Below are 13,347 nucleotides of genomic sequence, written 5' to 3' on the forward strand. Positions count from 1 at the left end.
AATTTGTAGCATGTTATTGTAGATTGAGTGTTTCAATTTATGCAATTTTTTGGAGTATGGATATTATTATGGATTTTTTTTAATTAGCATTGTTTTTTATCTAAGCCATGGATTGTGGATGTTTCAACTTATGCAATTTTTTTTTTACTATATATGGATGTATATCAGGCGTTGGATGTATAGGGCATCGGGAGTTCCCCAACTACCGACACCATATATCAGGCGTCAACAGTTACTGGAACTCCCGACACTCTATACATGCGTTGAGAGTTCTCCGACTAACTCCCAACGTCGTTTTTTCATGCGTCGGGAGTTCCTCTCCCGACGGATTTTTTTCGACCAAACTCCCGACGACTCATTATTTGTCGGGAGAGTCTCTCCCGATGCATTTTCTACTCTTTTTCGACGAATTGTGACAGGAGAAGTTAGATTTCTTGTAGTGATATAAGAGAATATACAATAGATTTCAACCCATTGTTCATCAGCAAACTTTAATTTATTGACAAACCAATGACATATTAAATCCTGATTTTGTTCTGGTAAAATATAGAAGAAATGTTAAATTTTCTTCCATTAATCATTATTATCTTTTTAAAACAGATATTTGTGTAATGGTGGGGATTTTTTTTTTATCATATTTACAAATATATCACACAAATAAATAATTTACCAATATGAAAGTTTTTTAGTTTTTTGGGTTTATTACTAAATGTACCATTTAAGTAATAGAATTAATAAATAAGTCTATCAACCGCAGCTAGGTATTGTTAGAAAACTAATAAGAATGAAATGAGAGATGGCATTTAGCACATGCAATATCATGATTGAAATAAACAGGTGGTTGGAAATTTGCAAATAAATAGTAAAATAAAACATAATGAATCATCCAACACATGAACTCAACATAGCATATTTTACTATCCCAAAGTAATGCTTGCAAAATTGTATGAAAATATGTGTTTGAAAGCTATGAGTAGATAAACTCTTTACTTTTAGGGTGTTAATAAATCTATTTATGCATTTAAGTTAGTATTTAGTGTTTTCATGGATATTGTTGAATAGCATGCATTTCAATATTATTATGCTTTAATTCTTATTAATTGGCCTTCAATTAATGTTAGGTTACATGTTTAATTTGATCAGAATTTCATTAATCATCTTAATGAATTCTGGTAGGTGTAATCCATCATTTTGGAATTTATAATTTTGTCCCAACAAAGTCTCTTGTGAGGAAGAACAATATTGATAACAAAAATTGTAATTTTATCTTTTTCAAGAGTTAACCCTGGTATTGACCCATGCAAACACTACTGTAGTGGGATGCATCAAAGGGCTTCGAGACCAAGCATGAATCTCATGTTGTAACTAATGATGGAGGTCGTGGGATATGTTGAGACACGTCCCTCTCTCACTTACTATAAGTACTTTCTCTAATTCATCTTGATATTGATCCATGCAAACACCTTTTGTAGGAGGATGCTCCTATGCGTGAGATGAGGCCAAACATAAGTCACACGGTGTAAATTACCCAAGAATGTAGAAGAATCAAACATATCATATATATCATTTTCCTCCCACTAAGTATTTTTCAATTGAGGGTTTATTACTTAGGTAAATCAGGTTAAATTTTTTTTTATCTAAATCTTATTAGATTTGTCAATATAACACTTATATTAGATAGTTTAACAATGTATGATTATCATTTATTAAACATTTTAATAAATTCTAACAATCTATTGCATGCTTATAAAATATTTAACTAATTCACTTCCAAGTTGATTCTCAGGTAGGGGTATTTCGTTTATATTAACTTAAATACATCTACCTAGTCAGAACGTTCATTAGACATAGGTCTCTTATAGACATGTTTTATAAATTTAATCTTTTATTTTCTCATTCTAATCCTATTAAAAGAAAAATAAAATATTTATTTTAAATCTAATCTTATTGTAAATAAAATTTGATGATTAATTAAATAAGTTTTAAATCATTTAAAACAAATTAATTAACTTATCCTACTCGCATTAGGCTAGCATGCAATTGTACCATATGCATCTCACGATATGATAACTAATTATAGCAATTATAAACAAATTAATAAAACTATATTTCATGCATATCACATTCATTAACATGCACAATATAACTCTTATATTATTGTTAATGGATAATGATATAGTAAGCATATTTTTAATCATACAATAAAACATATAATATAATACTTATATTATAATCATGCAAAGTATATAGTATGATCATGCATATACATAGTTTAGGAATTAATTTAAACTTTAGATATAACATTTATATTTAAATATGATGCATAATCATGACTTTTCATTAATTAATATAACTCTTATATTAATACTAATGAAAAAAATTAAACAAGCTATCATATAATATAATACTTATATTAACTATGATGAATGAGAATGCTTATTGCATCATACAACCATATAATATAACATTTATATTAAATATGTTATAAATGTCCCTTGCAGATAACTATGTTATAAATTTAATCTTTTATTTACTTCAATTTAATCCTATTAAAATTAATTAAAATATTAAACTTATTTCTAATATTATTAGAAATATTATTAACATAAGTCTACGTGAAATCAATTTTAAACCATTATAAAAAAATTTTAACCTTTGTTTGCATACAATTCTTGATTATAGATTTTAATTCTAACTTCACTAACTTATAACATTTATAAAGTTTAATGAAATAATTAAAACCTATACATGCATATAATGACATATTTTAAAAATATAACAATTATATTTTTCTAAAGTGGTGTCATGCTTCATGCATCTCCATTTTCATTACATTATACATAACATTTATATGATAAAGTAATGAAAACATATATAACATACATCCATACTATATATTATTCAATTGTAATATAAATGATACATGGACATATTACAAATGCATGCAATCATATAATGTAACGACAATTATGTTAAATATGATGCATGGGCATACTTAATTAAATCATGCAACTATATAATATAACATTTATATTAAAATGATGCATGAAATAATGTTTATCCTATAGTGAGATTTTTATACTATATGACATATACTATGCAATATAATAAATAAACCATACATCTATAAAAGAAACATTGGACCGAAATTGGCATCCTAAACATTAATTAAATTAATATAACACTTATATTGATTTAAGTAAGGAAAAAACAAATAAACATAATTAATTATTACAAATTAATGATTAAATAAATGAAAAAAATGGCTTGAAACTACTTGCCACAAGCCTTGATTTGAAGGTTGCTAGATGCGCGCACATCACGTTCGGAGCATAACGATGCTATGGCTTTTCTCACGTCGAAGTTGTTGGATTTTATGTCCTAAAACTCGTAGTTTGTAAATTAATAAACATATTCTATTTTGTTTTTTCAATAAAGTTGTTATTGAAATTGTAATCTTGAATCCAATAAACTAAGATCCTGGGGCTATTTAATGTAGTTTGAACTTTATGTAGTGACATAAATGTGGATCAAGTTCAAATATATAGCCAAAATGGTCTATAGTAAATGAATAAAGTTAGGCGCCTTATTATGGGGACACTATGGATGCGGCCCACTTTGTAGTTAGTACAAACGATATGATCCTGAATCGTTCATATAGAGATATGTGAGTGGGGGCATCCTATGTAAAGAGTTTACATAAGACTGAACCATGAAATAGTCACTTTTTACGTTTTAAATGTCGTTTTATGTATAAAACTGACTATTTCGTTAATTGATGACTTAGGTAACTTAATTTTAATCCTGAGCTAACTATGAACTCTTGTTCACTCGGAATTATCCTTAGATTTGCATAGGTGAGGGCAACTCAATATCGTTGGCCAGGAAGCCTCCCATTTTAGGAGTAAGATCGGGTGGATAGCTGAGAACATAGGGTGCAAGACGAAATTCACTCATACCCGTTATAGGGATAGTAGATAGGTTGTTCCTTTTAGTACTGAATCCAGGTTTTGAACAAGAGGCCCCACACTCTCCTTGGCCCAAGAGGGATTCGGTTTATAGGTTGGACCTTAAACCAATTATTCATTAGAGGATCAGTGGAACTTAAGAAACAAGATGTAGCCTTGGGGGTAAAACGATTTTTATGACCCAGCCGAGATTACAAACAACCTGTGAAGGATTAGCTTACTAATCATGGTTATATCAAATGGAATGTATATATCTATAGTGAGAGGAGTGCAACTACGGGACTATAGTGGAATGACCCGTTAGTTAACGAATGTTGATTAGCTCCGTCTAAAGAGTTTATCTAATTAATCTTGGATCGTTGAAGCCCATGATCTATAGGTCCATTAGGTTCCCCTAATAGCTCATATGGAATAAACTTAGAACAGTATGATAGAATGATTCGAATTGTTCGAATTAGGTGAAGAGAGAGAAACCGACAAGTATATGGATATAGTGGTTGGGTTTTTAGTTTAGAGATACAACTTTAATATTTAAATGTGATTTAAATATCAAGAATATGAATATGTTCATATTCGGAAGCTCGAAAATAATGGAAATGGTCAAAGATGTAAAAAGTCAAAGAGTTGACTTTTGACTTTGAAAAGTCAAACTTTGACCGATCTTATATTCAAATGTGATTTGAATTTCGAGAAAATGATTGCGGATTCATGCTCGGGAGATCAAAATTAGTCAACATGGAAAAAAATATAAAAAGTCAAAATGTTGACTTTTTGGTCAAAGTTTGACTTTGACCAAATGACTATTTTGCCCTTTGACTATAGTTAGTGGGAAAATCCAAACTTTTGTTGGATAATTCCACTAACAAAATAGTGGGCTAGGTGTTGACTTATAGTGGAAACATTAAGGATTATAGGTGTTGGGTTATTATGGATTTAGTTCATGCAATTGTTGCATGGTTTTATCTATAAAATGGGCTTTTCATTTTAAATTAAAGACTTTTGACAATTTGCCAATTTTTTTTTTAATTTGGCCTGAAAAAAACCTCTTTTCTTTGTGTGAAGTTTAAAAAGAAAACTCAAACCCAAACCCAAATTCATTCCTTATTTCCATCTCTTTTCTCTCTCTCAGGGTTCTTCATCCACTGGGTCCCACAACTCGGTTCTGAGTCCAGAAAATAGTAGATTAACTCTAGTGGTGGTCTGAAAGAGTTCAGATTGAGATTCAACGAGGAAAAGCGTTGTTCGGGAGCTACAAAGGTTGCATCTCATCCCTTTTTAATTACTGTTTTTCCTTCAATTGAATGCATAATTTCCTTTTAATTAAAAGCAATTAGGGTGTAATTAGATCCTAATTTCGCTGCGTATGTCTCGAGTTCCATCGGAAGTGTAGCGTTACGTTGTAAGTAGCATTGCGCTCCACATCAGCACCACAATGTTGATGCTGAGTGTAGCTACGCTGAGCATTTTTCCTTACAACATAATTATGTTGTGCATTACGCTCGAAGGCAGAAAACTTCCTTCGATCCAAATTGAAGTCATAACCTCATCACAAGCGACAAAGACAATTACAGGCTCGATTGCAAGAACTAAAATACAAAAAAAAAAAAAAAAAATACAGCGGTCCCTTACGAATTGACATAATAAAGTAGTAAACAACTATGTCAATTTCAAAACATCCAAGCGCAAACTATAAACATTCAAAATGCAGAACATACACCATCAAAAACTCTGAATTGATGTTCAAAAATGAAAATCAAAGACATAACCTGACTCTAATACCAATTGAAAGATTTCATAATACCTCGAAGTGGAAGTATCGAATGCAATCGTGTCTCCAATTTTGTTTTGCAAAACATAAAATTAAGAAGGATGGAAACATGGATAAACAAAAATGTAATTAAGCATGCTTTCTACCAAAGTTACAGAGAGGATAAGGGATTAGGAAACTCACTCTTGAAGAATTGTATCTTCACGTATCCTCCCGTTCACAGCACAAACTTGACTTTCTTGATCTCCAGAACTTAGCACCAAAACCTCAAACACAGATGCAAGAAGACACCACCACAAGGAATCCGAGTTATTCTCTAGGATGAGAATTAATAGAGAGGTGTGGACTTCTATTGATTAATTTTGATAACCAAGGGAGGAAATTTTCTGAAAGAATTTTTTCACAAAGATTTCAAGGAAGAAGATGAAGATAATGAAAAATAATTCCCATGTAAGCGTGTGATCACCTTGCATTTTGAAAAAATAATTTTATAAAATATAAAAATAGTGAACAAAATCTCATAAAATAGGATAAAAATTCAAATAAGCCTAAGCATGCTCCTAATGAAGAAAAAGACAAGAAAGAGAAGAAGAAAACTCACACTTGAAGATCCCCTTGCCTTCACGTTTTCCTCTCCTTTGCAACCAACCAATCTTGAAACTCTCAATGAATAAAGACATCACCACAGGAGCTTCCCCATTATGCTAAAGAACTCTAAGTAGCTAGATGTGTGGGCTCTAACACCTTAGAAGAGGGAATGAAAGATAGATGAATGTTCTTGAGAGAATAAAGAGATTTTGAGAGTGGAGGCTAGTTTTTTTTTTTTTTTTTCACAAAATGAAAAACCTTACCCTAAATGGACTATAATGATGTATATATAGGGAGAGGGTAACCCCTTCTCCAAGTTTTTCTATTTTCCATCATTTCTTAATTGATTAATTAACTATTAATTAATCAATTGATATGTAAATTAAATAACTATATATTAAATCATATTTAATATACAGTTAATTAAATATCACATATTTATACTAGTCTTCATTCTCCAGCATTTGTTAATTAACTAATTAACCATTAATTAATCAATTAACATATAAGTTAAGCAACTATATAATAAATCATATTTAATATATGGTTAATTAATTAACCATTAATTGCATACATTTCTTTATGAATCTAATTCATATAAATCTAATATTTGAATCTCATTCCTCTCTAATATTGTAATTCTATATGAATCCAATTCATATAAATTTCATATTTGAATGTCATTCAAATATATCTCTCTTATGTAGTTTGAATTATAGATCATATTTATAATTAACCATATTCTATAATGTATCAGAATACACTATATATTAATCATATTAATATAAAATTCCTTTAAGTGATTTGAACAATTCAAATAATTCCTTATTACTATCCTTAGCGAGCTAACAGGGGACCTAATGGACTCACAGATTAGAAACTTCAATGATATGAGATAATTAAACTCTTTAATTAAATAAATCAATATTCATTAATTACCGGTCACTTCACTAAAGACCGATAACTATACTCTTCGCATTGTAGATATATTTCTAGGTCCATGAATATAACCAATCAACATTGAGTCGACCCTTCACAAATTGCTCATAACTACAGTTGAGCCAAAATACCATTTTACCCCTATAGTTTCATCTAACTCCTTAAGTATCACTGGTTCCTCTAATGAAAAAACAGTTTATAGTCTAAGTATAAACTAAAACCTCATTGTTCAAAACCTGGAATCAACTGTTAAAGGAACAATTTAGCTACTTTTCCTATAATCGGGAAAGAGTGAATTTCTTTTGTAGGTGCGTTTCCAGCTCCTTACTATCCCCAAAATGGTAAGCTTGTTGAATCGGCTAACTTGGTCACTCTTACCCATATAGATCAAAATATTTTCCTCATAGAAAAAAGTTCACAACTCACTCAAGATTAAGGTCAAGCTACCTATGGTCATCCTGGTGAAATGTTGGTTTCTTTAAATAACGATGTTATAAAATGAAATCAATCATTTTACAGTCCGATCTTGTATAAACTCTTTATACAGGATACCTCTACTCACATATTTCCACATGAACAAAGGCTCATATTATCTGTAACATTTACAACTCATGTAACAATTATAAAGTGGGTCATATCCGTAATGTTACCAGGATAAGGCACCCAACCTTATTTTTTGCGCTCAAATCGATGTCGTTAGTTGGACTCTCACTAAAATAAAAATATTTATAAATCACCAAAACTTATATCTTATACTAACAAGTAACATAAGTGGCAAGTATGGGATCGATCCACAGGGAAGACTTTTTTAATCTTTTCTTAAGCTAAGTTCAACTATGAAAGCAATAAAAACGAGGGTTTGATAAAGCAAGAAACATACTTAAAAATCAAAGGATAAAAGATAATTATAAACAAAAGTGGTTCAATCTTATTTCTAATTTAAGTTGAGATATTTAATGCAATCTCTTTTATCGATTTCTACAAATTAGTCATGCAACCGAATTATACACACAACTACTCGCTTGATTTGACTAGGCTAACCTTTACAAAGGCGGATAGCTAACGAAATCTAATCAAGAAAGCATTCTAATTATTGATTAAAATTGGAAAGGCCTAACTCTAATAAACCTATATACCTCTAGTTCTATTGGGTTCGATAGCATCCATATAGAATAGAAAATATATGCATTAAGTTTGAGAATTCAATTATGTCGATTAATTGTCAAGATAGTCACATTCAATTAACCGAATTTGTCCTTGAATCTAGCAATTTATGTATTCTAGGAATAGCCATCAAATACAAAATTAACCATTGCCACTTGGTAGACCTTAGCTAGACATTCTTCTACATGAATACATCCTAGCAACATATCCAATCAAGATTATAGGAAAACTAAAAATCTTGGCTTAACATGCTTAAAAAATAAAAATCCTTAAACATGCTTTTAGAACTTAAAACCGATTAAAAAATCTATAATTTTGTAATGCAATTTACAAAGATAAGCAAAAAACTCAAGAAGATTGCAAGAATTCTTGAACCTAGAAACAAAATTTAAGAAATTACTTCACAAATTCATTACAATATTTACAATCAAAGAAAGAAATTAAAATCTAACTAATTAGAGACGAAGTTACTAAGGAGTTGAATTGGTGAAGAGAGAAACTCCAGACTCCATGAAGAATTTTGCCTCCCTCTCACTAAAAATAAAAGAGAATGTTTTATAGTTACAGGTATAGTGTCGCGATGCTGAGGCTAGCATTGCAATGTTAAATTGTAAAAAAGTGAAGAAGCGTTGGGCTAAGTTCTTGATGTTGTGCTTGACGCTGGGTTGCACACGGCGCATGTGACAATTTTGTCAAATTTTGGAGCGTTGCGATGTTGTTGGAGTGTTACAACACTACCTGTTGTGCAGTAGATGGTTGCTTATTGTCTTCAAGCGTTGCTCGATGCTTTTGGGAGGGTCGTTACGCTGGGTCTAGTGGCATATAATTTTCTCGAAATGACTCCTAAACTCACATGGGACTATTTTACCTATAAAATGAACTTAAAAGCAAACAAATAACACAATTTTGAGGGAATTAACGTAGAAAATATATCTTTCTTAAAGACCTATCACTTATCCATTTACTACCGATCATATGGGTTATAACTTGAACATGAACCACTTGTATATCTATTACATACTGTTTAAATGACATCACATAACCTTGGATCTTAGTTTATTGGATTGAATTAATGCAGTCTGAATGTTAAAAAGTACCTCTTATTTTATTAAATATATAATTTTCTTTTACAAACTACAAGATATATGAGATTTAGGACACCAAATCTAACACATGCCAGTTAAACTCTCTATGTATTTCACGTATATAAGAGAAGAATGGGAATAACTCTCCACTCTATCAAAATAACTCCCTAAGGAGTTTTAGATTTTTAATTCAAAATTTAAAATCAATTTTGATTTAATTATATTAACCACCTAAATAATTAAACTATATTATATCTCATATAATATATAACATATAATTTATTATATTACATATAATATAATCTATAGTTTAATATTCTCTCATATGAACTATAATATTAATATGAATCATATGCATATTAATTTTAATCTACAGTTTTTATATGAATCACATTCGTATACTTAATATTTGAATCAAATTCAAATATTTATTTATCTCATCAAAACTTTATATGTAACGATTATTAATGTAACACCCTGCAGTGTTTTAACTTGATACCAACTATAACGACCCGACCCCCTAGGACTTAAGTTAGGCCGTTACTAAAATACATGCATGCATGACACTTAAAACGACACTTCTTTATGTTGAAATAAATGCTAAATAGACAAGAGAGTTCAAAAGCCATTTATTAAATGCAATTGTTAAAATAATAATAGGGTACCCATGATTCATAAAGACTATTAAAAGTATAAAAAAAACGATCCTTCATAATAAGTTCCAAATAGTAAAACTAAACATTAAGGGAAAAATAAGGACTCTAAATTTCATGATGCGAAAGCGTAAAAACTAGTCCCAGTGGCACGATCACGAATTCCGCTGCGCATCGCTAGTGTATCTCTACCCTTACCTGAAACATCAACATAAGAAAGAATGAGCATGAAATACTCAGTAAGTAACCCTACCAGGGGGTCAGGCTAGGCATCTATGTCCTCTAGATACCCACCTATGGCACATATACACACATGAAATAGATAAAAGTCTGAGTCCTATCCTACTGTAGTTAAGTATGCTCACTACCTCTGGTGAATCCCGTAGGAAACAAAAACTGGTGAATCCCGAAGGAGACACAAACTGGTGAATCCCGAAGGAAACACAAACTGGTGAATCCCGAAGGAAACACAAAACTGGTGAATCCCGAAGGAAACACAAACTGGTGAATCCCGAAGGAAACACAAACTGGTGAATCCCAAAGGAAACACAAACTGGTGAGCATCTAACTAATCAGTGAGGACATTCACACAGTCTCAACATTCAAAAATCAACACCGTATGAATCTATGACATACATGTAATCCTCGATACCATGGCTCTACCACATACATATAATCCTCAACAACATATTCTACAACATTCATGTATACCTTAACATCATAGTTCCACAACATACACGTATGTCTCAACATCAGCAGATCAGATACCAACAAATGGAAATACATACCACCTCATACTAACAACCAAGTGCCTAAGTATATAGTAAACAAATCAGAACTCGTGCCAGAACGTACTTTGATTCAGGTCATACTATCAATCAACATGCTAACATTTACCATAACATACACTCATCATGCTAGCATACAACTAAAGCCTGGCCCGTGGGCAGTTCCAGTGGTAAGATTACTTACCTTAAAGTAAAAATTATGTCTAAATGACAAGCAAATTAATCTTCCTCCTAGCTTAGATGGATCTTGAATTAGGCCTAAACATAATCCAAATTGCAATTAATAAAAGAGCTTAGTTCCAATAACCAAATTAGCCAAATAATTCCCAATAATCTTACTCAAAAGCTTGTCGAAACCACAACCAAGTCCTCTTGACAGCACACTTTTAACTTCAAAACTTCTCCAAAACTTGATTTTTAAAGCCCAAACAAATATGTGTCAATAGATTGAAGTAGAACACCATTAGCCAATAAATCCAATTAAAAAAAATGGCACAATCTTACCCAAATCCACAAGTTCTGACGACTCTTACTGTTGGCAGCACAAATGATGAGATACGACGGCGAAGCACCCTTGCGTGACTGACGGCGAGCGGCTTGGCCGTCGGGTTGTGAATCTTCAGATCTGGGCGCAAGTGATTGTGGAATCTCGAGACCCTGGGCGACGACCTGCAATCCATAGAGACCAGCGCGGGTTGGCGAGTGATACCGTCGGGGTTCGACGATCAGAGACGCGGCTGATCTCGTGAATCGAGTGGCAACGACTGCTTCGTGACTCAGACGACTAAAGGGAGTCGAGTCGACTTAGGAGGCATGCCGCTGAATAGATGCTCGCGGTCTGAAGAGGGGCGCGACATTTGTGGTTTGGACAGAGGCGGCATTCGTGGGAAGAAAGGAGAGGAAAAAATTTGGGGATGGTGGTGTTGTCGTGCGGTGCGAGGAAGAAGAAGTAGAAGGGTTGGTGGGGGGTTTTAACAAAAATAATAATAATAACTGTAATAACTAAAAAGGAAGGTATAATTATAATAAATTCTTTCCGTTTCGAAAGGAAAATTAATTTCTGCCATAGCTTCACATTGAAATTCAAAATTGAATAATTTTTCGCCAAACTTAAATTCTCGCATTTATATTTGAGATCCAAAATGAATTACCAAATAATAACGTTACTGAAATTACATTATTATAAAAAAAATGTATGGAGCAACATTATATAATATTATATCATATACATTATATTAATTGTTTCTTATATAATTAATTCCTTTTAATTAATTTGATCCATTCAAATTAATCCAGAACTAATTTTATTCTCATTGATCCTTATTGAGCTATCAAGGAGATTTTATAGACCTATAGATTGAAGATCTAATGATAATTGATTAATTAATTAAACTTAATTAAATTAATCAACCTTCATTAACTGTCGATCACTCCACTAAAGACCGATAGCTACACTCTTTATACTATAGATATATTTCTGTGTTCATTGGATATAACCAATCAACAGTGCGTTGACCCCTTCACAAATTTCTTGTAAATACAACTGAGTCAAAATTACCATTTTACCCTTGTAGTTACATTTAACTCCATAAGTACTATTAATCCCTCTAATGAGCAATTAGTCATAGTTCAACTATAACTAAACCCCTCTTGGCCATGGAGAGGGTGTGGCGCCACATTGTTCAAGACCCGAAATCAACCCTTAAGGGAGTATTTTATCTACTAATCCTAACAATAGAGAATGAGTGAATTTCTTCTTGTGTAACTGTGTTCCCAGCTCCCCAATCAGACAAATCCCTAAAATGGTAGGCATATTTAGTCGATAAAATTGGCCACTATCACCCATGCAGATCAAAGAACTGTCTTCATAGACAAGAGTTTATAATTCAATCAAGATTAAGGTCAAGTCACCTGTGGTCATCCTAGTGAAATGTAAGTCTCTTCTAGCAACGGTGTTATGAAGTGAGACTATTCATTTCGTGGTCTAGTCTTATACAAACTCTTTATATAGGATACCCATGCTCATATGTCTTCACATGAATGATCAGAATTAGGTCATTTTTGTAGCACTTTACAACAATTGTAACAACTACAAAGCGGGTTGTATTCGTAGTGTCACCAGGATAAGGTACCTGGTCTTATCCATCAACTATAGACTGTTTAAGTTATTACTTATACATGATCCACCTGTATATCTCAACATACATGTTTAAGTTAGATCTTTACCTTGGATCTTAGTTTATTGATTTTGGGTTAATGCAACTAAATGTCAAATAAAATACAATTTATTTTATTAGATAAATAATATGTTTGTACAAATACAAACAAACTATAAGACCACGAAATTTAGGGCATCAACCCCAATAATTTTTTTATATTTGAAAATATTTTCAA

The 13,347-nt window shown here is 31.7% G+C and overlaps 1 long non-coding RNA gene across 2 annotated transcripts; it reads right to left on the minus strand.

Moving 5' to 3' along the window:
* Positions 1-1,068: 1,068 nt before the first annotated feature.
* LOC150032584 (uncharacterized) lies at positions 1,069-6,585 on the minus strand. 2 transcript variants are annotated; one of them, XR_016524684.1, is made up of 3 exons: positions 6,338-6,585; positions 5,920-6,122; positions 1,069-1,482 (listed from the first exon to the last, which is right to left on the minus strand). It is a non-coding gene; the product is annotated as an uncharacterized LOC150032584 (long non-coding RNA). The 2 variants fall into 2 exon arrangements; XR_016524683.1 differs by having other exon boundaries at positions 5,920-6,562.
* Positions 6,586-13,347: the final 6,762 nt, after the last annotated feature.

Source organism: Benincasa hispida, chromosome 11 (genome assembly GCF_027475165.1).
Source record: "Benincasa hispida cultivar pf3 chromosome 11, pf3_genome.v1.1, whole genome shotgun sequence".
NCBI classification, from domain to species: domain Eukaryota; kingdom Viridiplantae; phylum Streptophyta; class Magnoliopsida; order Cucurbitales; family Cucurbitaceae; genus Benincasa; species Benincasa hispida.